Below are 27,310 nucleotides of genomic sequence, written 5' to 3'. Positions count from 1 at the left end.
ACTTGTCGTGGATACAGAGAGCATGTTGTGGGGCATGCCTTGGGGTGTCTTCTCCTGCCTCAGAGCTGTGTCCCCCATTGGCCTCCCACTCTCCATCCATTAGTTATCACCTCTTCTTCCACTTCCAGCTGCTGAGCCAGACTTCATCATAGAACAGAATAGTTTGTGTTGGAAGGGACCTTAAAGCTCATCCAGCTCCAACCCCCTGCCATAGGCAGGGACACCTTCCACTAGAGCAGGTTGCTCCAAGCCCCTGTGTCCAACCTGGCCTTGAACACTGCCAGGGATGGGGCAGCCACAGCTTCTCTGGGCACCCTGTGCCAGCGCCTCAGCACCCTCACAGGGAAGAGCTTCTGCCTCAGAGCTCATCTCAATCTCCCCTCTGGCAGGTTAAAGCCATTCCCCTTGTCCTGTCCCTACAGGCCCTTGTCCAAAGCCCCTCTCCAGGTTTCTTGTCGGCCCCTTTATGTATTGCAAGGCTGCAATAAGGTCCTTATAGCACCTTTATCCTCACCTTCTTGCTTCCCTTGGGTTTGCCATACATGCTTCCTCCAGCCCAGCACAGAATGACCCTTGCAGCAAGGGTTGAGCCCCTATGAGCCCTGCATCCCTTTCCCCATGGCACCCCTAAGCCCTCATCAGCACCACTGGTCCCCATCCCACCTCCCCTGTGCTCAGGGTCACCCCACAGAGCTGCCAACAAAACCAAAACCCCTTTGGGCAGTTCAGCATGAACATTACTGCTATTGCTGTATGACAATCGCTTCCTGCCCAGCCAGAGCAGGCAGCAGAGGCTTTTTATCCTAATGGAATGAGAACAAAACTGGTTGGAGTAGTCATTAGTCATTTTCACCTTCTCTGGGAGCTGCTGCTAATTGAGATGCTCAAGCACTGCTGTCACCTGGAAGCTGAGTCACTCCAGCCCTGGCGCTCAGACCCTCCCAGTGCTGTATTTATGGGTGTCACTCAGCCCATCGCCGGTTTTGGTTTTGTCCTCATGGGCCCTGGAAGCTAAAAGAGGGAGAAGGCAGAAGAGAGACATGCCAGTGGGCCATGGCAGGACATCGTGGTGCAGCAAAACAGGACCCGGGGCTGTCGAGCCAGAGGAATGTGCTGGTAGGAGTGGGAATTCCTCTCCACTCTCCTCTTGGTGCAGCCCTGAGAGCTGTTGTTAACTCACCCCCCTGCTTTCCTTAGCTGGGAATTATGGCTGATTCATGCCTGGTGTTTATACAGCCCTCAGAACTGTAGTAGCCTGGATCTCATGAGGAGGGAGATGCCATCACTCCGGGTGCCTGTGTGCAGCTCTTCATCCTGGCTGCTTTGCTGGCTTTGCCATCTCAGGTGGGTCTACTGGGTCCACAACAGGGCCCTTTCCACTGATGCTGGGGAGTGACTGCAGGCTGAGCCCTGGCAACAGGCACTGCTCATTCCCACTGTGCAGCAAAGCAAAGTTTTCCCTATCCTGGAGGAAGCTCCCGCTTCCCAGGCACCCGCAGGATGGGAGACTGGACCAACCTCTTTGCAAACAGCTCTTTTTCTAATCACATTTCTCCCCACACAGTCCCTGAAGCTTCACTCGTGCACGGGGGAAGAGTAAATGGGAATTTCAGGCTTTTATTTGCCTGCCAGTGCGGGTGGGCGGCAAGGGGGCTTGGGAGGATGTTTCCTCTCTCTTGGCAGTCTCATTGGGCAGTTATATTTAGGCCAATTTCTCATTTCTGGGCTTAATTAATGAGCTGAAGTTTTCACTCACAGGCACTCGAACAGCTTGGGGTGTGCAGGTCATTGTCTTCTCTGCAAGTGCTGGGAGGTGACCTGCACCTAACCTGGGAGGAACATCTCCATGGGCTCACCAGGACACGCCAGCCCGGACCCTCGGGCACCCTGTGCACAACCCGGGCTCACACACATGATGCCACAGCACCCACGTACCCCCAAACACAGGGATGTGCTGAGTGTGCCCATGGCATCCATTTGGGTACCAGTCACACCAGTACACAGATATGATGCTTTCACTGACAGATATGAGCCTAGGGGCACCTAGAGAGGTTTTACTATGGTTTTACTTCTCTCCCAAACGGGGTTGGATGCACCATGGTTGCACACACCCTGTGCTGGGTACAAGCAGTTCTGCTTCACCCTGACACACGGCCCGTGGTTGTTGCTCTAATCATGTAAAAGGCTTTCAGAGGGCGGACGGCTGTAAATCTTCTGAGTTCTAAGCCCCTTTCCAGCTTCAGGTTGCCACCTGGCTGCTTCCCAGATGGCTTGGCTGATTTTCCTAGGGATATGCCAGATGCTCTTGGAGCACCTCTGAAGGCGCATTGGCCCTTTGTCCATGTTACGCTGGGCAGCTTTTTTAGTATTCATCGAGGGTGCTCTTATTGCTGAATGCATAGGGTGCTCAGGGAGAGGGGTGCACATCCTGGCTTACCTCCAGGTTCACCCAACCAGGCTGGGACCAGGGAGCTGGACCAGAAGCCCTCCCTTCCATGGTTTTTCCATGGGATTTGCTTATTTCTTTCCCAGGTGAGCTTTGCCTCCCCACACCTGCAGGGTTATTGCTGCAGAGCCCCTGCCTGCTCCCTGCCTGATGAGCTCTGTCAGATGCATCCTCATCTGTCCAGATGTGTTAGGGTTGAGCAGACACATGTCTGCCAGATGTGTCCCTGCACCCCTCTACCCCTGTCTCTCACCAAATGCACTGTGGCAGGGGGACACATGGGTGCTGCCCCTCACACCCTGCATCACCCACCCACCTCTGGGATGGTCTTAATGTCCTGGTTGGGGGGGCTGCAGTGACCCTTACAAAGGAAACATCCTTCCTCCAGGGGAAAATTGGGCTAAGAAAGAAGGAAACAAGCTCCAGAAGGGTTTTGGGGGGTTTTGTTTTTTGCAGTAGCCTCCTTCCCCGGTGTTTGATAACAAACCTTGCATTTTAAGCTTGCTTTCCTTCTAGCCCCAGTCAGGATGACATTCTTCCCTGGCACCAACATGGTCATTTACACCAGCATAAAACCAGTGCAGAGAGGGTTGCAGCTCGACGCTGAGCCATCCCATGCTCTGCACCAGCTGCCCTACAGCTCTCACCCAGCGAAGACTCTCACACTGGTCCCAGTTTGCCTCCACACTGATAAAGCACCAGGCATGAGGCATCAGAGTTAAAGCATACAGGAGAGAGGAGAAGTGCCTGAAACAAGGTGTTTTCTGCATGACAAGGTTTAATGCCACAGATCTCCCCAGCTCCTCGTGTAAACACACTTACTCTGCTTCACTTCCCCCAGGACCAGCACCATCTTAAAATAGATCTAGCTTAAAATAACACCTTGCTTCAACTCAGGCAGATGTGTAGGTTTTCTTTTCCAGCAATAAGGAGTTTTTCTTGTTTCCAGTGGAAACCTATTCAGCTAGAAATAGGGACCAGACAGAGAGGGGTGATGGCACCAGAGCTACAAAGCTGCACCCCAGAGCCCGAGGCTGCTCTGCCTGTGGGATGGGCAGAATCTGCAGATGCCCAAGATTCTTTTGGGACAAAATCAGGCAGATTTGTGGACAAGGAGGACAAGAGCTGGGCTGGGGCAGCCTGGAGAAGAGAAGGCTCCTGAAGGGGAGACCTTAGAGCAGCTCCAGTGCCCAAAGGGGCCAACAAGAAACCTGGAGAGGGGCTTTGGACAAGGGCCTGTAGGGACAGGACAAGGGGAATGGTTTTAACCTGCCGAAGGGGAGATTGAGATGAGCTCTGAGGCAGAAGCTCTTCCCTGTGAGGGTGCTGAGGCGCTGGCACAGGGTGCCCAGAGAAGCTGTGGCTGCCCCATCCCTGGCAGTGTTCAAGGCCAGGTTGGACACAGGGGCTTGGAGCAACCTGCTCTAGTGGAAGGTGTCCCTGCCCGGGGCAGGGGTTGGAACTGGATGAGCTTTAAGGTCCCTTCCAACCCAACCCGTTCTGTGATGCAATGATTCTATGATTTCTGGCACGGGAGGTGCTATAGCAACCAGAGGAAGGTGCTTGGAAGCAGCTGAGAGGGGAAATAAATAATATAAAAGCATCGTTGGGAAGCAGAGTGATGGCAAAAGGAGGAGGGGACCTGGTGATCCCCAGGCACGGGGTGGGGAACCTAGTGCCAAAGCATCTGGGGGCAGCTTTGGTCCACGAGGGGGAAGCAGCAGGGCCAGATCCTCCTCGTGCTCCCACCTTTTAATTCCAACTTTCCCCATATTCCACTTCATTTTCTTTTTCCCTTTCCTCACTGCCATGTTTTGGCAGGATTAATTTGAGATAATGTTACCCTGAGTGACGGCCTTTGCTTTGTGTTCTCCTTGTCTATTTTCCACCTCGCTAAGCCTAGAAAAACTCCAGAGAAACTCTCCGGCTTCCAGCCTTGCCAAGGGGGCCCCAACTCAGCCGACACTCATCTGTTGGCTCCACGTTCAACCACGGGGAAAAGAAAACCACCTTCTGACAAGGGTTATTTTCATTCCTAATGAATAGTGAAGCCTGCTGTGCACAGGTGGGGTGGGATGGATGACAGGCGCATGTCAAAAGGATTGACATTCCCCAAGGGAGACCCGCCAGGCCCCGGTGTTGTGTGGCTTTGCAGCCTGATTGGTGATGGAATATCAGCTCTGTGTTTGGAAGAGGTGAAGGGTGCAGGGATTGCAGCAGGCTCGCTCCAATGGTGCAAGCCGAGCCTCTGGTTTGTGCTTCGCTGATCCCCGCATGGCCGCGGGGTTGGCTCATGCTGTGATGGGTGAATGGACATAAATATGGGAATCAGTGTAAAATACATGCAAAATGCATGAAAACAACCCAAGAGCCAGGGCTTGGTGCCTCCTGCCAGATGCAGGACCTGGCTGTCGCCCCAGCGGGGTCCACAGTGCCTTTTCCTCCTTGATGCAAAGATGTCCCAGATGTCCAGCTTGTCCCTGGTAGGGTTTAGTTAGGGGACGGTGATGTGGCCTGAACTGGAGCTGCTGTCAGCACAGGGCTCCCATCCCATGAGTCCAGCCAGTTGTTTAACTCTGTTATTACTCTTTTAACATTTTCTTCTAGACTTACAGTAATTATTTCTCCAGCAGGGTGGAGATTATGAGGATAACTGCTCCTGTTTCGTGTTTAGGTTAGTTCGGGATGGAGAAAGGTAGCGAGAAGCATTGCTTGGAAGGTGGCATAGTTATGAGCTGGAAAGGGTGGATGGGGGAGAAGGCAGGGAAAGTCCTGCAGTACCCCAGGACTGCACTGGAGGGGACAGCCCTGCTCCTTCCCAGGAAGGTGGACTTACAGGGACATGGCATCCTCACTCAGCAATACAGACCCAGAGGGCAACCCCCTGTTTGCAAGGCTGTGGTGCTCACTTTGTGAGCTCACACAAACCGGTGTGCAAAGCTTCTCCCTGCAAGCCCTTGACTCCATCGAGCCAAGCTCCAGCTTTCTTTTCCACCCAGGAAGGTTTATCCAGCTCCTTCCTGATTTACACCACCCTGCCACAGAGCAGCCCCGGCGTGGGAGTCGAAGCATGTTTGTTGACACTCTCCCACCTCCGAGCTGCATTATACAGCTCCAGTAAATAGCCTTTCCATCTTGCTCTGATCATTAGCCGAGAGTATTCCGCTCCAGAGCTCTCCTATAATGAAAGGCACTCAGCTTCGGGATCTCAATTAACTGTAGCAAACGCTCTAGATCCTAGGAAAATACTTTGCTCAAATTATATTGCAATAATAAGATGTGCGTCCACTTACTCCTCTGGAGCGCAGCGGGCATGCGCCATGTATCTCAATTTGGCTTCTCTCTCATGTCGTTAGCTTGATCCGTACGTCTCTTTCCCACCCGATGCATAGAGTCATTCCTAATTCCTGGGTTCCTGTGCCCTCGCACAGAACACAACCGAACCCTGATACCCCATGGCACTGCACCTCTGCCCGATAAATAAATTCCAGCTCTTCATGAATGATAACAAGTCATTATAATTAACAAACAGATGTGGGCGCCTGGTCCTTTGGCCATTAACTCCCTTATTTGCAAAGCTGTCACTCCAAAGGCTGAGATCTTCACAGCTGGAAGGTCACGCTCCAGCTCTGCAGGGTAATCTGGGGAGCAAGAAGGAGTAGGATCTACAGCATTTAAATAAGCAAATGTTTCTTGTCACACGGCAAGGAAAGAGGCAGCGATGGGGAAGGGTTTGGGCACCTGCATGGTCCCCACGACCACCCCATCAGCCTGTGGCAAGGGGTGGGGTGGGGGCAGGATGGGTGATGAGTTTATTTTGCTTGTATTTATGGGTAGAGAAGGGGGAAGCACCGGCATGGGTGTGCTGAGCAGGGATGTGCTGAGCAGGGATGTGCTGAGCAGGGATGTGCTGAACAAGGAAGTGCATGAATGGGGCTGGCAGAGATGTTCTGGTGCTGTTATGCAGCCGAACACTGCTGCCTTCCCAATCTCGCCCAGCCTACAGGAGTCTAATAAAACAAGTCCACACGTTACAAAATCAATTTCCTCTCTATTAATTTGGGTCTCCTAAGATTTATCATCATCTTTCATCATCAGATTAAAAGCAATTGGCAAAGTCTCAAATAACCTTTTAATTCTGAGCTGGGAGCCAAGATCCAGATACACAGAGCTGTGTCCTCCAGGGGGGCACTGCCCGAATGGGATGGGGTCTGGCACCCCCATTCCAGCCTTGGGCATGGTGCATCCATACCAGTCCTCCCTGCAGCGAGGCTCAGCCTGGCTCTTGGTTGGAGTGGGGTGGCAGTTTGTGATGGAATTAATTACAGTTCTTTCTCTGCCTTCAATTGAAGCCCGCACTTTGATATTTATGTTCCCAGTTGTGGGTTGTGGCCTTGATTCATTAAGATTTGCATAGTAATTGTTTTCTTCTAATGATCTGGGAGGATGGCACCATGGGGAGACGTGTCCTGCACATGCGGGCGGGCTGGAGCACGTTGCTGAGCAGCATCACCACCTCTGAGCATCTCATCTCTGACCAGAGCCAAAGGGAGTCCAAAATAGGGCTAAGGCATCCCTATCCCACTGTTCCGTGCCCTGTCCAGGGCTGAGGATTGGGTCCATCTGCATCCAGAGGGAGCAGGTGCTCCTGGCATCATATAGCTGGAAAAGGACCTGCAGCTATTTTTCACCTTTGCAGAAATGTTTTTGATGTAAAACTCAGATTTTCCACTGGACACACAACTGATTTCCGCATGTTTCCTGACTTGCACGTTTGGTTTTGATGGACAAAACTGGTCTGAAATGATCAAAACTTCCTTTATGGTGCTTTGAAAGAAAACCTCCCCTGTTCCTCCAGCTCGAGTTGAGAACAGATTCATGTGCAAAGCCACGTAAAAGACAGAAACCATCTCAAAGTGACAGAAATACCTGATATTACTGAAATCCTCAGCCAGCATTGCCCTTTCCCCTCTGCCTGGCTCCTAAACCTCTGCAAAACCTCCATTTCCCATTAGTGCACGTTAAATGGTTGGCTCTGGACCGGGATGGGACACGCGGGAGAAGAAAATTCCCTTGCTGGGAGAGGAAAACAACATCATAAAGAAAAAGAAAATCTTGTTTCCTTGCTCAAAAGCAAACGCCGAGTCCCTGTGCCCATCGCGGGAGCTGCCGCTGCCTCCCGGGAGCAGCGCGGGGCGATGGGAAGCGCCTGGCTCCCGTCCCAGATTTGATGGCTTCGCTCCCCCCCCCAGCCCCGCTCCTGCTCCTCATTATATTTGTATATGTGATGATCATTTAACATTCATGCAGCGGCTGGGGCTCAGCACAAAGCTGTGCCTCAGCAGCGCGGAGCTCTGCAGCTCCAGCACCAAACGGCTGATTTCTGCCCCAAAACGTGGTTGGCTCCTCCTGACCGTGGCGAAGGTGATTAGGGCCAGCAGAGTCACATCTCTTCAATCATCTGTGAAGATCTCATTGCTCTCAGCCCTCTGGAGCAAGATTTGATACGTGCTGCTTCCCCGCTCTCTGATCCCATCTGTGATCTACCCTTCTTGGTTTTATTTAGTTTTTTCTCTTATTATTTTTATAATAGGAAGGTTAAGTCTCTCCAGGAGCCTGACAGGATGATTCTCAGGCTGCATTTATCAATCCCCACTCCGGCCCCACCACATCCCACCAGCCCGATCTGTTTCCAAGCCAGGAAGCACAGAGAGAAAAACTTTGCAAGAAGCAAAATCAGAGAAAGCAGCCAACAGCCCTGCAGGGTGCTGACAGGGGAGGACATGATGCACATCCCCACCCGCCCGTGCAAACACCCAGGGGCCTAATCATAGAATCATAGAATCATAGAATGGATTGGCTTGGAAAGAACCCTAAGATCATCCAGTTCCAATCCCCTGCTGTGCTCCTGGAATTGGGAATTTTTGCTGTTTTGCTTTGCTGGGTGCTGAGCGAGGTGCAGAGCGGCTCTGGCTGTGGCTGTGGGTGTATTCTTCTGCCTGCACCTCATGTGCAAAGCATTAGAGAAGATTTGCCTTTTGTGGTTGGAAAAGTCACTTCTTTTTGTTGGGGTTTTTATTAACATCATCAACGTGGAGAAGAGAAGCTTCCAGGGAGACAATTTAACAGTCTACCAGTGCCTAAAGGGGCTGACAAGAAACCTGGAGAGGGGCTTTGGACAAAGGCCTGTAGGGACAGGACAAGGGGAATGGCTTTAACCTGCCAGAGGGGAGATTGAGATGAGCTCTGAGGCAGAAGCTCTTCCCTGTGAGGGTGCTGAGGCGCTGGCACAGGGTGCCCAGAGAAGCTGTGGCTGCCCCATCCCTGGCAGTGTTCAAGGCCAGGTTGGACGCAGGGGCTTGGAGCAACCTGCTCTAGTGGAAGGTGTCCCTGCCCGTGGCAGGGGTTGGAGCTGGAGGAGCTTTAAGGTCCCTTCCAACCCAGCCCATTCTATGATGCTATGACTCTATGATCTGCAGCTAGACCAGGTTGCTCAGTTTTGGTCTGATGCTGCAGCAGAGCTGGGTTTCCTGGGTGGATGTGCTGGTTCTGTCATGGGCATCCTTGGAGATGAAGAGAGCAGCGGAGAGGCAGAGACACACGGCTGCTGGGTACGTGTGTGTGTGAGCATATGTGAGCTCCAGGTTGTGCTGAGACCAAGCAAGGAGCTGCCCAAGAGCTGGAGGATGGAACGATGTAAGGAGGCTGGGAGTAAGTGGCTGCACAGCTCTGAATAGACAAGAAGAGACCATTTAAATCCAAAGCAAAGGTTAATGATATCCTGACAGTGCCAGAGGATTCGCAGCTTCCCTTTCTTGCAGATCCAGAGTGGGAAATTGCAGCTGACTGACAGCCCCGTGAGCTGGAGATAGCAGGGATGGGCTTGGGCTGGGCCATAAAATATACTGGGGACAGCAGCAGTATTTCAGCTGACAAACCAAAAGGTTATGTGTGGATGACAGATGTTTATTTGTGTAGTTCTGTGATCGAAGGGAAGTAATTGTGTTGGCTTCGCAGGTTGAATGGCAATCGTTTCCAAGGTATGTGCCTCCTCCTTTGGGGCAGCATGAGTAGAAAGGGTTGGAATCCAGCTCTGCTTCAGGTGAGTAGCTGCAGAAGAAACATAATGATGATGATAACAATAGTAATAATGGTGGCTTTTTTCTCATCTCTGTACATCCAATCTGCTTTGCAGGTGATTTTCTCTCCCCCAGGGCAGCTATGGGGACCTAACCAGTGATTTCCTAACGGGGGAAGATCCAAGAGGGTGGTGAAGAGTTCCCATGTTCTGGCTCATCCGTGGTAGCTGTTGAGTGGGTGCTTTGCCTCCCTGCCCTTGCAGAGAGGTTTGTCCTCCCTTTGCTGATGCTGGAAGCAGCTCATGCCACCAGTGCAACCAGCACTCAGTTTTGGGGTTCACAAACCTCATGAGCAGCCATCAGCTGTAATGCAGAGCAATGGCCCAGCCTGGCTGAGCAGGGAGGGTCATGAAGATGCTGCCCTTGCAGGTAGCACCAGACCTCAGCTCTTATCTGAAAGGTGGTTGCAGCTCCTGGTTCAGCATTAAAAAGAGCTGCTCTGGCTCCCTCATCACAAGCCCTTCCCAGATTCCTGCCTGCGTTTCCCCAGGCAGGCTCCTGCTCTCCTTCCACCCTCATTAGAGACATGCACCAAGCGCTTTGCAGCTTAAACTATTCCCAATCAGCATCCCATGGGACCCAAAGCAGAAATGCCTCTTCTTTGAAGGGCCCACACCAAAGCTTGTATCCGAGCTTTGAACCTACCACGTGTCGTTCCCCGGAATAATTCATGTCAAACATTTGCTCGTAGTGGTGCAGGGACCAGAGCTCCTCTTGCTCCTGGGCTGTGCCAGAGAGCAGGGAAAGGGGTCAGAGCATCTCTGGGGTGTTTGTGGGGTGCCCACAGCTCTGCAGGGCGCCCGGGGAGCAGCACTGTTCACAGGGTTAATAGGATGGGGTATGGTGGGTCCTGACACCCTGCAAAAGAGCTGCACAGGACCCATCCTGCGCATGGGAAGCAGCAGGCTGGGAGCAGCCACTGACGCTGCCATCAGCAGTATCATGTGTGTGTGTTTATGATCACAAAACTGATGCTTACAAAAGTTTAGTGCAAATTTAGAGGGAAACCAAAACTATGGCTTTGAGCAAACACTTCGCCAGTGCATTATGTTCCCTGGGAGCAAAGGAGCACATTATTTCCCCTCACCCTTCCTCTTGAGAAATAAAAGCAAATAGCGAGCAAAGGCAATGGAATTTGGGATGGGATTTGGGCATGGGCTGGTCCCATCTTGCAGGGAAGGAGGAGGAAGGTGGAGGTGGGGACAGAGCTCTGCAAGCAAAGGTGAGAGGCATTTATTAAGTCAGAAATCACATCCCACTTTGGCATTTAAGAACCATCTGGCTGAGAGTCCCAGAGTGATGCGGGATGAAGGGATCTGCCCTGTGCAACCAAGGTGCACCCCAGCTGATATTGGCACCCAAGGGTGCTGTGGGTAAAAGCAGCCTTTATCCTGCTCACTGTAAAGGCACAGAAGGAGCTCTGAAAGTCCGAAGTAAGGGACGAGGCACGCATGTGCATGGCGCATTTCTGCTGAAACAGTCATTTTGGGCGGATAAAATCACACTGTCAAAGCTGCACCGAGTGCGAGGCTTTGGGGCTGGGGGGAGAAAACAGAAGCAGCCAAAGCAGAGGAAGAATTCAATATTTCTGTTTTTTCTTATCCAAATAAATTGAGATGTATTTGTGGAAGTGTCAGAGAAGCCCGCAGGAATGATACTATAAAATAACACAGCTGCTTCATGAGTCTATGACAGACAGCATAGATTAATGTACCGGCGTTTTTATGGTCTGTTAACAATTGATATGGGTTTTAAATATATTATCTCCCATTGTATTGTCTGTCATTTTAAAAACTGCTCATGTCTATTGTGTTTGCTTTTAAGAGGTGCTTATGGAACAATCAGCCAGTCGCTTCCCGATCTCTCCTCTTCTCTCGTTCCTAGATATATCATTGTCTCACCCTCTTTCTATCTTTTTTTCCCTAGATAGGTTTTTCCCCAGCACTTTCATGGGCAATTTATTCCAAAACCTACCAAAGCCTCCTCATGTTCCTTAATTCCAGGAGCTTTAAAAAGCTTTTCCACCTTCACACCTGGTTATCTTTGAAATGTGGATGAGGGGTCAGGCTGGAGCAGTGATGGGGACAAAGGGGCTGGGGGGGGTGTAGAGGTGGGAGACTGGAGCTTGTGCAACCCTGGGCTGTATCCTCCAGGTATCTCCTGGGCTGAGCATGGGGGAGAGGAAAGGAGCCAGAGGTGAGGGCTGCGCTGGGGGAACGAGGGGACATGTTTGGCCAAATGCGCTGAGGCAGTTACATGGGGTTTAGTATGTGGTGAGAACCTTGCATTGGCTCTCAGTGTTTGATGGGTGAGCAAAAGTTGGGTTTTCTTCTTGGCCGGGACTTGGGGAGAGCAGGACCCTGAGGGACAGGGCTCCTGCCTGCCCCAGCAAGGAGGATTTCAAGCCAGATCCCCCTCAAGCCTCTCTAGTGAGTCCCTTCGCCCAGGAAACACTCCCAGGCAGAAGTTCCTCATGACTTTGCTTTCCCCATCTCTTGGCCACTCACCCCGACTGTGTCACGTCTTGCAATGGAAGATGTGTGACCTCCTCTGCTGTACCCAGCCAGGCTCCCCATCAGCAGCAGCATCCGGCACTGCTAACGACTCCCCCAGCCCACCCTAGGGCTTGCACCACTCCTTGCATGGGAGACGCAATGAGATCGATGACTGCAGATGGCTCTGCCACAGATGGAGCCAGGAGGAAACATCTGGACTATCTCCCTGGCATCTGGCGCGGAGCAGCACTTCCAGACGAGTGTAGGCCCATCAGCAGAGGAAGACACTGCCCACTGCTAGCTCCTGCCTGGTCCCACTGCCCTCAGGCTCTGGAGCCACCGTCATACCCATGGGACAGCATCAGGACCAGAGATGCTCAAGACCTAAAGTGGCTCATCCCCATTCTCTGTGGTCAGCCCACATGGCCCTAAAAATGTCTTTTTCCTCCATACCCCAGAACAGCTGTGGGGCTCCTGTGGAAGCATTGCTGGTGGGGGGAACTGAGAGGTGGTAATGGATGTGTATTTATTTGCATCCATAATTTTCTCAAAAGGCTTGAATTGCTATGTTCAAAATTACAGTAGATTACAAGAACAAAGATGCACTTTTGATGCTCTGTAGAAGCACTGGAGATAATGAAAGGAGAGGAATCTCAATAAGGATGAAAGATAGCTTCCTTCAGCTTCCCCTTGCTGATAAAGTGCTGCCCAGATGAAGAGAATTTAGAATAAAAAGCACCACAAAAGTAAACCAAAGAAAACAGGGCCCAACGTTGCTCCAACGAGATAAAATTACAGTGTGGAGAGGAGACAAACAGGACAATAAGAGAAACACTCAAGGTAACGGGAAGATGGACAGCACAGATTTGAGATGGGAATGGAGACACTGGGAGCAACTGTGAGGGAAACAACAAGTGGGAAACATGTTAAAGGTGTGAAGTTTGGGCTCCTGCATCCCTTGCTGCTGTGCCCCCTTGCAAGGGTGGCTACAGGAACGGTCCCTTTATGCCGTTGTGAAGGTGGGATTTAGGAGAAGGTGATGCCAGGGTCACCTCCTCCCATGTGTCAGCCCTGGGTGGGATGGTGCTGGCTTTCTGCAGCTGCTGGGGTGGCTGTGCAGTGTGTGGTCTGCTCTATGCTGCCATGGCAACCGGGGATGCAAAACTGCTGCTGAAACCCCCAAACAAACAAATCCTCCACACCACGAAACCCAAAGCATCCTCCTCGCCTTGTTCCCCCCAGCCTGGCTCTGTCTTCTTGGCACTTGATCAGGTGCTGGTGGTGGTGCTGGCTCGTGGCACCGTCTGCACCAGAAGTGTAAATAACTGTGGCATCCCACATTCCCGTCTGTCCATCTTCCCAGGCCATATCTCAAGCAGATATGTAGCAGATAAATAGCTGGTTTGAGTATATTTCTCAAAACAGCTATTTTTTCCCCTCCATACTTTGCACCTTCCTCAGTGCAAGATGTGGTTACCATCACAGTGGCCACTGAGCCACTGTGGTTTGTGGTGTGCTCCTTGCCTCAATAGCTTGAGAGGGGAAAAATAGGCCAAGCATAACGTGAAATGGCCACACACACCAAGACTGAGCCATTCCTGACCATGTCCTCATTGCAGCAGATTCTCCATCCCTGAGCCCTTTCTGAGAGCTTCAGGCTGCCCTTCAGGCTGTTGTACCCTGGGAGCATGCAGACCTGTGTCCATGCCTGCAGGATCCTTCCACCCTGCACATAAGGAGCTCAGGACAGGGATGTGCCTGGGGACATCACGCAAGATGTGACAGTTATGTGTGACAGGTTTTGGATGTGCCTTGCTGAGAGTCTGGCCCAAATCCAGTGTTTATACAGACATATAAATATTTCGTGGTTCCCTGAAATTTGGGCCACATGGAGCCATCCCACCTCCATTTTGACAGGGAGAGGGTGATTTCTCCAACCCAGATACCTCTCTTGGGGCCAGAGGGGCTGATCCAGAGCATCCTCTGACAGCAAAGGAACCAAGATCTCACTTTTTGGGGCAAATGGGGCGGTGATGTTGCAGAAGGGAAGTGTGATAAATATTTTCAAAGGCAACTGAGAAGAAAAGTTCTGAGGGGATTCTAATTGAATCATTTGATGTCCCAGGTAAATATTAACGCCGGGAAATCATCGGTTTTATTTTCTCCAAATATCTGCAATGTTTCCAGGATATAACCTGTCCTTATCCAGGTCTGAAATCTGCTATCTGTGAGTTCCTTGCTGGGATCAAAAGCAAATGGATACCACATTGGCTGGTAGCTCAGGGAGCTCCCAAACCAGCCCTTGGTCTCCGAGATCCACGTGTGAACTGGTTGGGTTGAAGGACAGAGGATCAACTAAGGCCCATATTGACTTCCAAGAGCTGCTTTCTGCTGGGTCTTCAAGTCTCACTGGTAGCTTGAAGATATCCCGAACCAGCCCTTGATCTCCAGGTTCCACATGTGAGGCAGTTGGGTTGGGGGGCAGCAAGTTGACCAAGGTCCATTTGACTTCCAAGAGCTGCTTTTGTCCAGGTTTCTATGTCTCAGAAGTGCAGGAGAAGGGGAGGTTTCCTGCATCCCAAGTTTCTGTGCATCCTCCACTGGAGGACCATCAGTGTCCTTGTTGCTCCTGCTGATGTCACTGAATCTACCCTAAATTTTGCACCAGGGAGAGGACCACACACAGGTCTCATCCCAAGGGATCAGCATTGTGGGAAACCTTCTCCTTCCTCCCCACTGTCCGATGCACACACACGGTTACAAAGACCTTTCCAAATCCCTACAAAGCCAAAGCAAAGTGATCGGCAAAGTGATGAGCAAAAGAGAAATGAATCCTAAAGAGAGGGACTGAAAACTGCTCCTGGATGGAAGTGATGTCTCCTCCAGTACCCATCCCCTCCTCATCCAACTCCCTGCTCCCATCACTGCTAACGGGTTTCATCTCAGGCATCAAATAGGGAATGAAGTTAATGAAACCTTCCGGATTTTTTCAGCCTTGTCTTTCTGAAGGCCCCACATGCTAGAAAGCATGTGAAAATACAGAGGGAATAAACAACAGAAAGTGTCTAAACAAGCCCAAACAGACTGGGAACTCAAATCTCACAAACCTTATGCAGCTTCACGCTTCAAATCACCTTAAGTATTTGCAGCACGCACCCGGATTGCCTTTCTATCATAATTAAATATGTCTGTCTCCAAGCAAAGGGAGGAGAGCTTCGGAGAGTTGTCACCAGCCTTAATCTCAGCTGCTATTCCTCAGCAGCACTGTCAGGGCAGTGGCAAAATGGGGTTTGAGGGGTAAAAAATACCTTCCAGGGTGGACTTTGAGAAACGTCTTTGCATTCTGCTTTCGTGTTTTAAAACAAAGGGGATCCAGCCTGGAGAAGAGCGAGGGAGTATTGGAGCACGAGGGGGATTTTGCACAATGGGATTGAGTTGGGTTTGTGGGCAACTTTAGGTGCTAAGGAGGAGAAAAAGGGATGGGGACATGGGAGTGTGGGGTGCTGAGCCCTGGTCCCTGCCCACCTCTATCTATGGACATCATGTCTGGTCTGAGGAAAGGAGCCAAACATATCCATCCACTGGATAAGCTCCAAGAGGACCTGGGGCTGTGCTGGTGCCCTTGGTAAGAGGAGCCATGGTTAATCCTCCATCCCTAGGCATGGTCCCCCATCCCTGAGCACGCATCCATGACCTGACCATGGCAATGGCTCCTTCTCTTCCTCTGTGGGTGTAGATGGTCTCATTGATAACAATGGGGCTGCTTCTGCACGAAAATGCCAGTGTGATTCCACTGACTGCGAAATCGATTGGAATCCAATATTAATTCACCATGTCTGCAGTGGGGGCAACATTTAAATAACGCTGAATGAAGCTTTTCAGCCTGCAGCTGGGGCAGGATCCATCTCGGCATCCGATGCCTCCATCTCTATTTCCTTTCTCCACACTCCTCCATCAATTCCTCCCTCTCCCAGCTCCTGTTTCCCCTCCCTCCATCCCCATTCCCACCAGGAGGTGCCGGCAAGTCTTTCCAGAGGGATGGACCATGAGCTGCTGAAGGTCAGACCGACTGCTGCTTTCTGACGGGGTGGCCTCCAGAGAGTAAATAATAATTAACCTTAAATTAAAACTGGTTGTAATCTTTGATTACCCGCCTGGTTCTGCAATGTGCCAAAGCCCATTTTGTTTCTGGTTTCCTTGGAGATACCACTCGGTCTCCCCACCCCCTTCCAGCTCTGCTCCAGCTTTATTTTTTTAAGCAGGTTTAAAAACAGCTATTAGGAGAGCTTGTTAATCATCATACCAGGCTGCTAATAGCACTCTGGCCATGGTTAATCATAGCAGGCTGCAAGGATGCTGCAAATGCTTTCAGTGGATGTAATTACCCGCCCTGTTCCTTCCATCCATTGCATCTCTCTTCCCTTTTGAGCAGGAGCCTCTTCTCTACCCAAGTTGAGAAAGCTGGATGCAGGATGCTGTTTGCTTGGTTTATTGTGGCTTGGCTGGTGGTGACACCCTCACAGCACCAGGGAAGGGCTGTGCTCCATTGAGCCCCAATTCGCATTGCAGCTCAACAGCAGCAGCGCTTGCACATCAGGATGTGCGGCAGGAGAAGGATTTGGGAGCCTGGAGATGTGTACTGGGAATCCCAGGGCTCGAGCCGGAGATAAGCCATCTCGGGGGACTCGGATGCCATTAATAGAGGTTTATGGCTGCAACCTCCTCCTTTCTCTAACATCAAGGGAACTTCTTTTTCACTCATTTGTGCCCCATACTTCAGACGTGATGCCAGCTGCACATTTTCACCCAGAAAATAAGTAGAAGGGGGTGAAGCTGGAGATAACGGACATATTCCTGGGTTGGCTTCATCACAGGGGCATCTTCCTCCTCCTCCCTGGAGCTTGTCCAGCTTCCTCCTGCCGCAGGTGGAGGCAGGTTTGGCCTCCAAGGTCTCAGATTTGTAAACCAGCAGTTGCTCGAAGACTTTCCTGCACAAGGCCAGAGCATCAGGCTGGGGTAGTAAATAGCTCCATCAAGCTGGGAGGTGCGACGTTGCCTTGCACAAGGGTGGTGTGAATCAGAATGGAACTGGTGGGGATGAACACACCCCCCCAAAATCCCTGTCCCCAGCACCTCTGGCTGCTGTCGGATGCTGCTCTGCCCTCATCGATCCCATTTAGCAGAGTTGGAACTGGGCGACCCACCTGCGCGGGTGTTAATTGTGGCTCTGGCTGCTCCTGTTCCAATGACAGATAGGGGACAGCTCTGCCGGGTGACAATAATTGTTCTCCTAATTACAGCAATGACATTTACTGGGAAGCCACCGCAATCCCATTACCTCCTCATGCTGAATTCTGTGACTTCACAAGTACATTCCTTGTCTCCTTCCCCTGGCACAAAGCTCTCTGGAGCCAGGCTTGCTTACTGCATCTGCAACCGTGCAGCACCATGCACAGTCCTGGGGTGCTCTGCAAGAGCCCCTCTTCATTTGGGTTTGGGGAGGGGCTTGGGGGGGGGATGTTTTGCATTTCTTATCCTTCATTTCTTAGCCCTTCACCTGGATGGGGAATGCTGGAGGATGCGGAGGTGACAACATCCAGGCACTGCCACCCCAGAATTAACTCCTTGCATGAATCCATCACCCCCCCCCCCAGAATAACGGGTGACACCAGCTAACATCCAAAGGGAGTTTGACATCAATATTTCTCTTTCTGTACTGCAGGTAGCCCGCTCGAGCCTGTGCATCCTCATTCTCCCTCATTACAAGCGAAAGGTGCTTGTGTGTGGTTAATTTTAAGACCCTAAATATTTTATAAATGGTTGTAATGAGCCAATGTTCTGTTTTGTTTAGCTGTTTATGTGTCATTAAGTCAGGAGGCTGTGAACAAGATACTTTAATTTAATGTGTTGCCCTCAGAAATATCTTTTAATAAAGCACTATAGTTCTTCTCTGGAGAGCCTGAGTTTGGTTAAGCTGGATAAATAATGATGATGCGATGTCTTTCGATAGCTGCTTCTTTAATCCACTCTTGTTTAAATGCTTCACACTGAACCAGCTCAAGCTAATTATTTAAAAGGGGTAAAACTCTAATTTTAGGATTGGGAAACCAGCTCAAGTTAATTATTTAAAAGGGGGAAAACCCTCATTTTCAGGCTTGGGAAACCTAAAGTAGCGCCATGCACAGTGTCAGAGCCATGCCCCAAAGCTGGGCTTTCCTCCCAGGCCATCCCCTACCACCACAGTCACGGCCAAGGTGGACTAAGGGAAGGGCTGAGATTCGGGCTCAAAACCACTGCAGAGAAGCAAGTCTTTTCGTTCTGCCATTTGGAAAAGTCAAAGAGGTTGGCCCACCTCCAAGGCAGAGAGGAGCAGAAGCAACATCATCCCTTTGAATTATAGTCCTGCTTTTTATAGAAAAATATAGGGAAAAAGGCATCCTTCTCTCTCCAGGATGACTGCAGGGAGGTGACCATCTATTATTCCTTATTTGGCTTTTTGAGAAACTGAGGCTCCCTTGTAAAACTGATGGAGAAATAAGGTCATTTGTCAATTCAAGTCATTTTCTTCCATACATAAAAAACAGGGCAAGTACAGCTTTTGTAAAATCTAAATTGAAAGTAAATAGCAAGCGGGCAGTTCTTGGTGATAAAACCTCCCATTCTGTAGACTTCTGGTACAATATTTATTTTATCCTTTTTATAACTACAAGGGCTGTCTCTGTGTGTTATTAAAGTAATGCATTTGCTTAACCTGCACTTAAATTCCCTCCCAACCTTCCCTGATTGTACATCTCACTGCTACATGTTCCCAGCCTGCTGGTCTCAGCTGGACAATTATATTAACTGCTTCTATTTGCAATTACTATGAATCATAAAGCAAGTCTGACTGGATTGTTTTTCTTTATTGAAAATGCTTAAACTTAATGCATTGCTAATGTCACAGCCATGGGGCTGCTCCTCAGCTCTTTGGGAAGAGCCGGGCTGCCTTCAGCTGCTGCTGATGGAGCATTGCAGACGAAGGTTGTCATTTCCTCCCCTCTGCCCATCTCTTCCCCAGCAATACGTTGCAAGAAGAACCCAACACAAACAATTCCTTTGCTATCTCAATGAGACCATGGGCTGGGAGATGATAAAAGCATTTAGCCTCATCCCAAAGTGCCCACAGGTGCTGGTGCTGAGCTGAAGCGCAGAGGAGATTTAAGCCTGAGCTCATCCTACATCTCTTCCCTGAGGCTGCCTGCAAGGTGCAATGTTGTGCTGCAGAGATCTTCTCCAGGGAAGTTTGGGGAACGCCTGGGACAAGCACAGTGTTACAGGCTGTAGAGTGGGGAATGGTCCTGCTGCTTCCCATTGCTTTTTCTGAATGCTCCTAAGCTCCACCTATCCCACTTGGAGTTCCTCCTCCCTGTCCCCGCTCCATCCTCAGTTGGTAGGACAAAGGCTTGGAGGTCTCTGAAGCTCCCGGCTATCTCTGGTGTCTCTTGGCACAAAGGCAGGTGAGGACCGAAGGGATGATGGATTTTGTCCAGCAGGAATTGGATGATGTCCCACAAAGCACTCTCATTCCCTCAACTCATCTTGCAGCCTTCAGCTGTACTTTGCTTATTTTTAAGTCCAGCCAGGACAAGTTCTCCTTGTGCTGTGGCTCTGGGGTGGTTGATGTCCCTGGATTACACTGGGATGACTGGTAAGAAAATGAAGGTGACCTAAAGCCATGGAAAACTGGGGAGGGAAAAAAAAGGACATTCTGGTTATGGCAGAGCAGGGATTGCTGCAGGGCTGGAGAGCTGAGCTTGGTTGTGCCAGTGCCCATGATTGACAAGGAACTGTGCTTGGAGAACAGGCTAAATGAGATGACTACATTTTGATTTCTTAATTAATATGTTTTAAATGTCACTCCGGGTGATTTGTGCCAGTCAGCTGAGAGAACCAATGAACTGAGTACAGATGGGCCTGACCCCAAACCCTGGCATCCCACATCTCCAGGAAGGTTTGGATTTGGCTGGGACCTGTGTCTAACTTGCTTTGTCACCCTTGTCGTTTTGATCTGTGGAGCCAAAAACATGAGGCTGATGTTCCAGGTGTAGAAAAAAGCTTTGCTCGCTTGGGATGCTCTTGGGCACAGGGCTGGGAATCCCATGGCCCTGGGTGCTCTCATTTCATGGAGGAGCAGGTGGGAAGCCCTGGGTCAGGCTGAAGAGCTTTGCAACCCCTTTGTGGCCTGGAGAAGGCTTCAAGGTTTGTTTTTCTGCATTGAGGATCTGCATTTCTGACACTGTGCAGGACTTGCAAGCCTGAAGTGGACCCACGCCAGCTCCGAGCATTGCCAGCACGGTGGGTAGAGCCGCTCGCTCTGAGCTCACTCTTGCTTATGCCATAAACTGGGAGTAACTCCAAGGACGTGGGAGAGGTTGGGCAGTGGAGAGCTGGTCCAGGATGAAGCAAGGCTGGCTGAAAGCCAAAGCAAATCCAATTTCCCTTCCAGACCTGAAACAGGAATTTATGGAGTTAAGTTCAGATTTGGCTCCGTGTTTTGGTTCAGCTCAAGCCGCTCCCTCCACTTTAGTCTCGGTATCATCAAAGTCTCCTTAATAAGATTTGTATCTCCGCCACATTCATTTTCAGCCTGTTGTTAATGCAGCCAAAATGGCAACGTCTACATCCCATAATAGGTGCGTTCTTAAAGAATTATATGCTTTTTTTTCTGTTTGTTTTTTAAATCACTTTTCAGGTTGAGGCAGAGCAAGATAACGGTATAGATGAAATCAATAGCACACAGAACTGATAGAAAATTACCCAGGCTTAATAAACTTCACGCATGGCTTCCTATTGCAGCTGTATATCAAAAAGAAAACAAATATAGATGCTGTTCTGGAGAGCTGGCGAGGAGAAGCTGGTGCTGTTCGAAATAAGAAGGTTATTAAAAGAGTTACAGATGAGGCAGCTTTTATCTTATTCAGGTGGTTTCGTTCTTATTACATTCCCGATGGTTGTGGTTTGTGTCTAGATCTCTTCTTTCTTCAGAAAGTCCTGCAAGGAATTGCTGGGTTTCTAATAGCCCTTTCTTCCCCTCATGGCTTAGCTCTGCTGGGTCCCATTCCCCAGGGTTACTCCTGGGAGTTAAAGGTAATTTTGGGGAGATTAATGCTAATATTCACCCCAAAATCTGAGCAGCTGTCTCCTTTCAGCAGCCACAGCATCCTCCAGGAGGGTGACAACCACTGAATTAGGTCCCTCACCTCCTTCCTCTGGGAAATGTGGGAGAGATCAACATACCAAAGCAATTAAAATAGTCATCACAGACCAGTAGCAAAGGAAAAGGCATAAAAAGTGGGACTAATTTTATGACAAGAAATGAGGCTGTAAACCCAGGAGCAATTAGACCACAAAGGCACTTGCAGTGGTTTCAAGACTTGGTGAAATTTATTTACTTCTTCCTTTTTCTTGGAGGCTTTTGGGGAAAGGGGACTCTCCCCTCCCCCCCCCCCCAGTGCTGACACCAGGAGTTCCCTTTTTACCTCCAGATCTTAACTCTGTGTTTCTGGTTATTTTTTTTTTGAGGAATAAAAGGAAAAGTGGGAGCTTGTCCCCGCAGTGGAGCTGCAGGAGCCATCCCTTAGGGCATGGACCAGCTTGTGAAGATTTCGGTTGCCTGCTCCTCCCAACACCTTCCCAGGCAGAGATTTTAGGTGGATCTCCTCCTCACAAGGGAGGGATCATGGGGGTCAGGGAAGAAAGGCATCCAGAGGGAAGTGTGATGAGGGAGGAAAACCTCTGTGGCTCCCCGGATCATGGGTTTATATTGCTATTATTTGCACCATGTGGGTTTGGGAGCCAAGATGTTGGGCTGAAGTTGAGGACATATGGATTTAAACCTGGATAATGTCCCAAGATTTCTGTGGGACATCAGGAAGTCCTTTGGTGCAGCCAGAGGAAAGATTTTTCTGCTTGGAAAGCACTGGTCTCAGCCTGGCAGCTGTGTCCTTGAGCATCACCTATTTTAGGCATCATGTTGCTAAAGTTACAGCACCTAAAGTGCATCTCTGGATCTCACCTTAAATCCTGGAAAGCTCAATAAGTGCTCACATGTTATGATGATGAGTTGCCTATAACTCTCTCTAAATACATATCTATATATATCTCCATATTCACTTAAAGGATGAAGCCATCTGACTTGAATATTTATTGCCGTATTATTTATGCTGTGTGTTCCCATAGCCCTGCAGTGGAGCAGGACCCTGAGCCCAGCTGTGGGGTTTCATGGTCATTAGGGAAATGTGAAGTCCTTGGTTCTCTTCCATGTCCTGTGACTGACTTGTGGGAGCCTCCAAAATGACTTAGTCTGACCCCAAATTTCCCTCCTTGGCTGGGTTAAATGGGGCCACTGCAATGCATCTCGCAGACAAGTGGATGGAGTACTCTGGTTCCCGGTGAGGTCAGTAAGGGAAATTGGGGAAAACCTGAATTCCATGTGTTTTAGTAGCTTGGTGAGATCATTTTTTTAGGGTTGCAACTTAATTCAACTTGAAAAATCCCTTGGAAAAACTTGAAAATAGCCTGAGCTTTGATCTTCTCCTCTGCGAAAGGGGTTGAGCCACGTGGATCAGAAAGACCTGGCTGGTGACATCCATAGGGCCCCCATGTTGCTGTTTTATTACCCTGGTAAGGTCCATTTCCACCTCAGTCAGCAAATTGCAGGGACTCTTAATGGCAAAGAGGCAATGTAAAATCACCATGTTTATTATTGTTGAAACCTGCCTTCTGCAGCACAAACCTGATGTACTGACTTTGGCAGTTGACCTGCCCAGTAAGATGCTGAGGTTGGAAATGAAACTCCAGTTAAGAAACCTGTTGATGTTATAGGAGGTGCTCTTCTGGGTGGACGCACAAGGGTGGGTGCCCCTATTTCAGATTCATCCATGAGAAATGCTGAGATATTTTTGCAAAGGAAACAATTCCGCCTCGATTTACAGCTGAGAGCTGATGTTCAAACCTGCTCCCAGCCAATGAAGAACCTGCTCCGTTTCTTGATGCCCAACCTAAATTTGTCTGAATCTCTCCTGATTTCTCCGGGTAATTTACTAGTTCATAACTAGAAGGAAATTAGGTTTTGAAGAGCCTGTAGACTGAGATTTATTCTGTTCCTGTTCCCTTTGAATCAGGAACCATCAATAGTCATGGTGTGTCACAGGGTATCTAAATTACAATGCACCATTTCAGCTGCCTAATTGGATGAATGAATGAATTTTAGAGGAAATTAATGAATGGTGAAGAGCTCATTTTTTCCTTTTCCCCTCCCTGTGCAAATTTCTGGCGATGTAAATCAATTGCCTGCGCTTGAAATTCATGAAGCGTTGAGGGGATCCCCACAGCTTTCCCAGCTCCCTCATGGCTGCCTTGGGAGCTGATGGAGAAATACAGCCAGCCAAAAATGTTGATTTGCTGGAATGGTTTTGCAACTGGTTCTTCGGGGTGGTTTTTCTGCTGTTTCCAGTCAGGAGGAAGAGGGTCTGTCACTTCCCCCAGGACCCACATTGGCCTGAGGATGGGAGCGATGGTGGGATGCGTCGAGCTCTTGTGGTCAGGTAATTGCTTTGGGCTTTTAGTTGATATCAAGTATATAAAGTAATATATATAATATATGTGAGATGTATATGTATAAATAAAAGTAATATGCCAGGTATATAAAGTAATTAAATATAAAGTAAATATAGCTATATCAGAGTGTATATATACTTTACTTCTACACAGATATATAGGTTTATATATAAGTATATAAGTAAATATATATACTGTGGATTGGATCTAGGTGATCTTTAAGGTCCCTTCCAACCCAACCCATTTTATGACTTTATATGTATATAAAAAAATTGGTTTATAGAAAGGATCTATGGAGTTTACTCCATCCGTGGGGGGTTAATGTCTTGTTGCTTTAGGGCTGCTGACCTGCCCTGGGATTTATTTAACTGCTGGGGGAGTGCAAGGGGGTTCTGGAAGATGCTCAGTGCTGCTGCCGGGGGACATGGATTATTTTGGGAGTTTTCTTCAGGGCATGTTTTCTCCTTCATTTGTTTTATCCTCTCTCCTGGAGAGAGGGAGATGGTCGGGTGGTGGGGGTGAGTGGAGAGAAAACGGGATGGGAATGGGGAAAAGAGAGCAGGTACGGATGGTGCCGGGGAGAGGGGTGCGGGAAGCTGACCTATTTCTCTACTCATATGCACAGGGCCAGGTGTACTTATTTCCTCTTGGATTTAAGGAAGGAAAGTAAAACAGGACCCAAATAACTGACCTGGTTTAAACCACTTTGCAGGATTTAACAGAAAAAAAAAAAGGAGTCCCTCTGGATTTAAGAAACTTCAGCTGAAGTTTTACCACTTGCAGCACATTTGAATCTCACCAGGTAACTTCATTTGGTTTCCTTAATGAAGGCGGCGCAGCGGGGTTAATTCTGCTTTCTATGTAAAAAGATTAAGTAGTAGTTGGGTAAAACACTTCATCACTGAAGTGATTTTCAGGATGTACTCACTCTGAAGGCACAGATGTAATACCTGCTTTTAAATTCAATTAGCTCTGACTCAGTTGTGTTGCCTGAATACATTACCACAGCTTGAGACAGTGTTATTCTTTAAAGCTTAAAAAAAAAAAAAGAGGAGGAAAAAAATGAAATAAATAAATAACTATTTGGAGATTTCCCTAAATGTGTTTTAATTCCCTCAATATGTCATGTGTCTTAACAGCTCCTGACACTCCCAGGGCTTCCCCTTTCCCTGGCAGCAATTCCCTGCACCGGCACGCAGCCATGCAGGGCTCCAGGGTCCCAAAGTGGGAACGGATGCAGTGATGCTCAGATCCCAATTTCACAGCTTCTTTTATCCCTCTTTTTTTTCCCCTGTTGTGCCTTGCAAGCTCTGGTGTTTGGGGGTTTCCTTCCACACTTGCTGCTGACCAGCCACGTGCCCCAGAGCAGGCTCCTGCCTATCCCATTACCTGTTTATTACAGTTTTATGGGACATCAGAGGAAAAGGCTAAATTAATGCTTGGGTAAACCCACTCAGAGGTCCAAGGATGAAAGATGCCATAGAAATGCAATTTAATTTCTAATTAGAGACAACTCTGAAAGACAACAAGGCTCCTGTTGGATGGGATATTCCAGTTTAATGAAATGTGGGGCCGTGACTATGCGTTTCCATGCTGTGATGGGCAGGAACCTTCTGGTGATTATGCCCATCCAGCAAAGCATTGCACTGCTGGTTGGCGCTGGGGCTTGAGGCTGCTGAACTGGGAGCACTGGGCTGTGGCAGCCTGGAGGGGGTGTGTGGGGAAGGGATTTGTGCAGTGGGTGGGAAATAAGGGCTGAACCCCATGTTTTCCTGCAAAGCAAGGAGGAGATAGCTGGGGAGTCTGCATCTCCATTTGGGATGGGAATAGGTGGAGCCATCCCATCCCTCAGGATTGCTGGAAATAAAGGGGGGGGAGAACCCCAATTCATAGCAATTTATGAATAAAAAAGAGTGTATTTTAAGGTTATTCAAGCAAGCCTGAACGTCTGGCTTTTGTTGGCTTTTTCCAACGCATCCATTCATTGTTTGCCTGTTTTTCTCTGCTATAAACCATCTGTTTTACTTTTGAAGTGCACACATTCATGTTCACGCTCCAGGTCTCTGGTCCCAAATACTTCTCCAGGGATTTGAATGCTTTGGGGAATCCCCTACTCTCCTCCTTCTCCTCTTTCCATCTGCCCGTGGCCACCACCATGTATGGGTTGCTCTGTGCACGGTGGTTTTGGCTCTCATGGGCAGAAGGTTACTACCCACCCCAATAAAACAAGATCTCAGCCTGTTCTGGCAAACCCACCGAGAACCTGAACCAGCACCAGGAGTCTCCATCAGGCGGTGAATGAATCCCTGTGGGGTTGCCTGTGGACGGCTGAGTTAGGGCTGTCCTGATGGTTTGGGCAGTGACGGCTTCTCAGAGATGTCCTAGGTCTGATGTTTCTCAGAACTGGTAGATATCCAAACCATAATAAGCAAAACTGGATTTTGGATGAAAAGGCCGGGCAGACCCTTGCTCTCCAGCAAGAGACCACCAGTGGCCACGCTTGGGTCCAGTATCCATCCCGAAGTCAGCCACCCTGAGGTGGGTCCTGGTCCTGCTGAGTTCCCCAGTGCCAAGGGGGAGCTGGAACCACCAAACCTAAGGATTGCTCCTTAAAACGCTGCCTCCAGGATTCACTCTGAACGGCTCCTTGCCCTCCGTCCTGCTCGTGCACAGAGGTGAATTCTCCTCCTTGTTTTCACTATGTTACAGAGAGTGAGATTAAAATGCTGCTCTGCAAACACCCTGAGACCCTCAGCTCAAAAGAGGGAGGCAGGGTAGAAGAGAAGCAAAAGCTTATTTGATTGTTGGGAACTCAAGGCATGAAGAAATTACATGACCTCCCTAAGCTCATAGAGAAAAACTTCAGCAGAAACAGGAACTGCAGTTGGATCTTCATCTGAATTTGTTCTTACAGTCCGGGTGGGTTTCTTCTCCTAGTTCCATCCTGATGAAGCGAGGAAAAACTCCAGGTCCACCCTGATGGAGTGAGATACAGTCGGGCTTTTTGAAATCACTTCCTCCCTCCCTTCACCGCTTAATTTCTCCGAGCTCTTTGCTGCCAAAGACAGCGGGATCTCTGGCTGCTGCGTCTTGGCTGGAGGAATTCTGATTAAAACTCTCTTAATAGCACGTTATTTTTGAAAGCCTTGTGGGCTCCGCACACTGCAGAGCAGATCAGAGCAAGGGCAGGGCTTCCTGCAGCGAGAAAGGGCGCGCGGAGGCTGGAGAGAGGCTCTCGGTAAATCCAGCCAGAAGTGCCGCTTCTCCTAATGAGTCTCCCCGGGTTTCCTGGCTCTGAGAATCCTCCAGCACTAAAGATGGAGTGAGAGCCCCTGGTAGCTGTGCTTGTCTTAGCAGCAGGCACGTTGGCTCATTGATTTAATGTAGCTTTGCTCCATAGATTTCTTTATTTGTAGTGGGTCAATCAGGGGAAGTGGGAGGCAGCAAAGCCAAACTGGTTGGGAGAGGTTAGTCAGAGAAGCGTGGGGCAGTGATGGATGGAGCTGATGATGACCAGGAGGGACCAGGAACCACAGGTTGCTCTGTCAGCCACACCTGTGACAGTAAACCCCATCTGCAGGGACACATCTGTGGGGCTCAGCTGATGCCGGGTCTCTACCCATGGGGACTCC

This window comes from Strigops habroptila, chromosome 20 (assembly GCF_004027225.2).
Source record: "Strigops habroptila isolate Jane chromosome 20, bStrHab1.2.pri, whole genome shotgun sequence".
Taxonomy (NCBI): Eukaryota; Metazoa; Chordata; class Aves; order Psittaciformes; family Psittacidae; genus Strigops; species Strigops habroptila.
Note: the sequence above shows the minus strand (reverse complement) of the source record.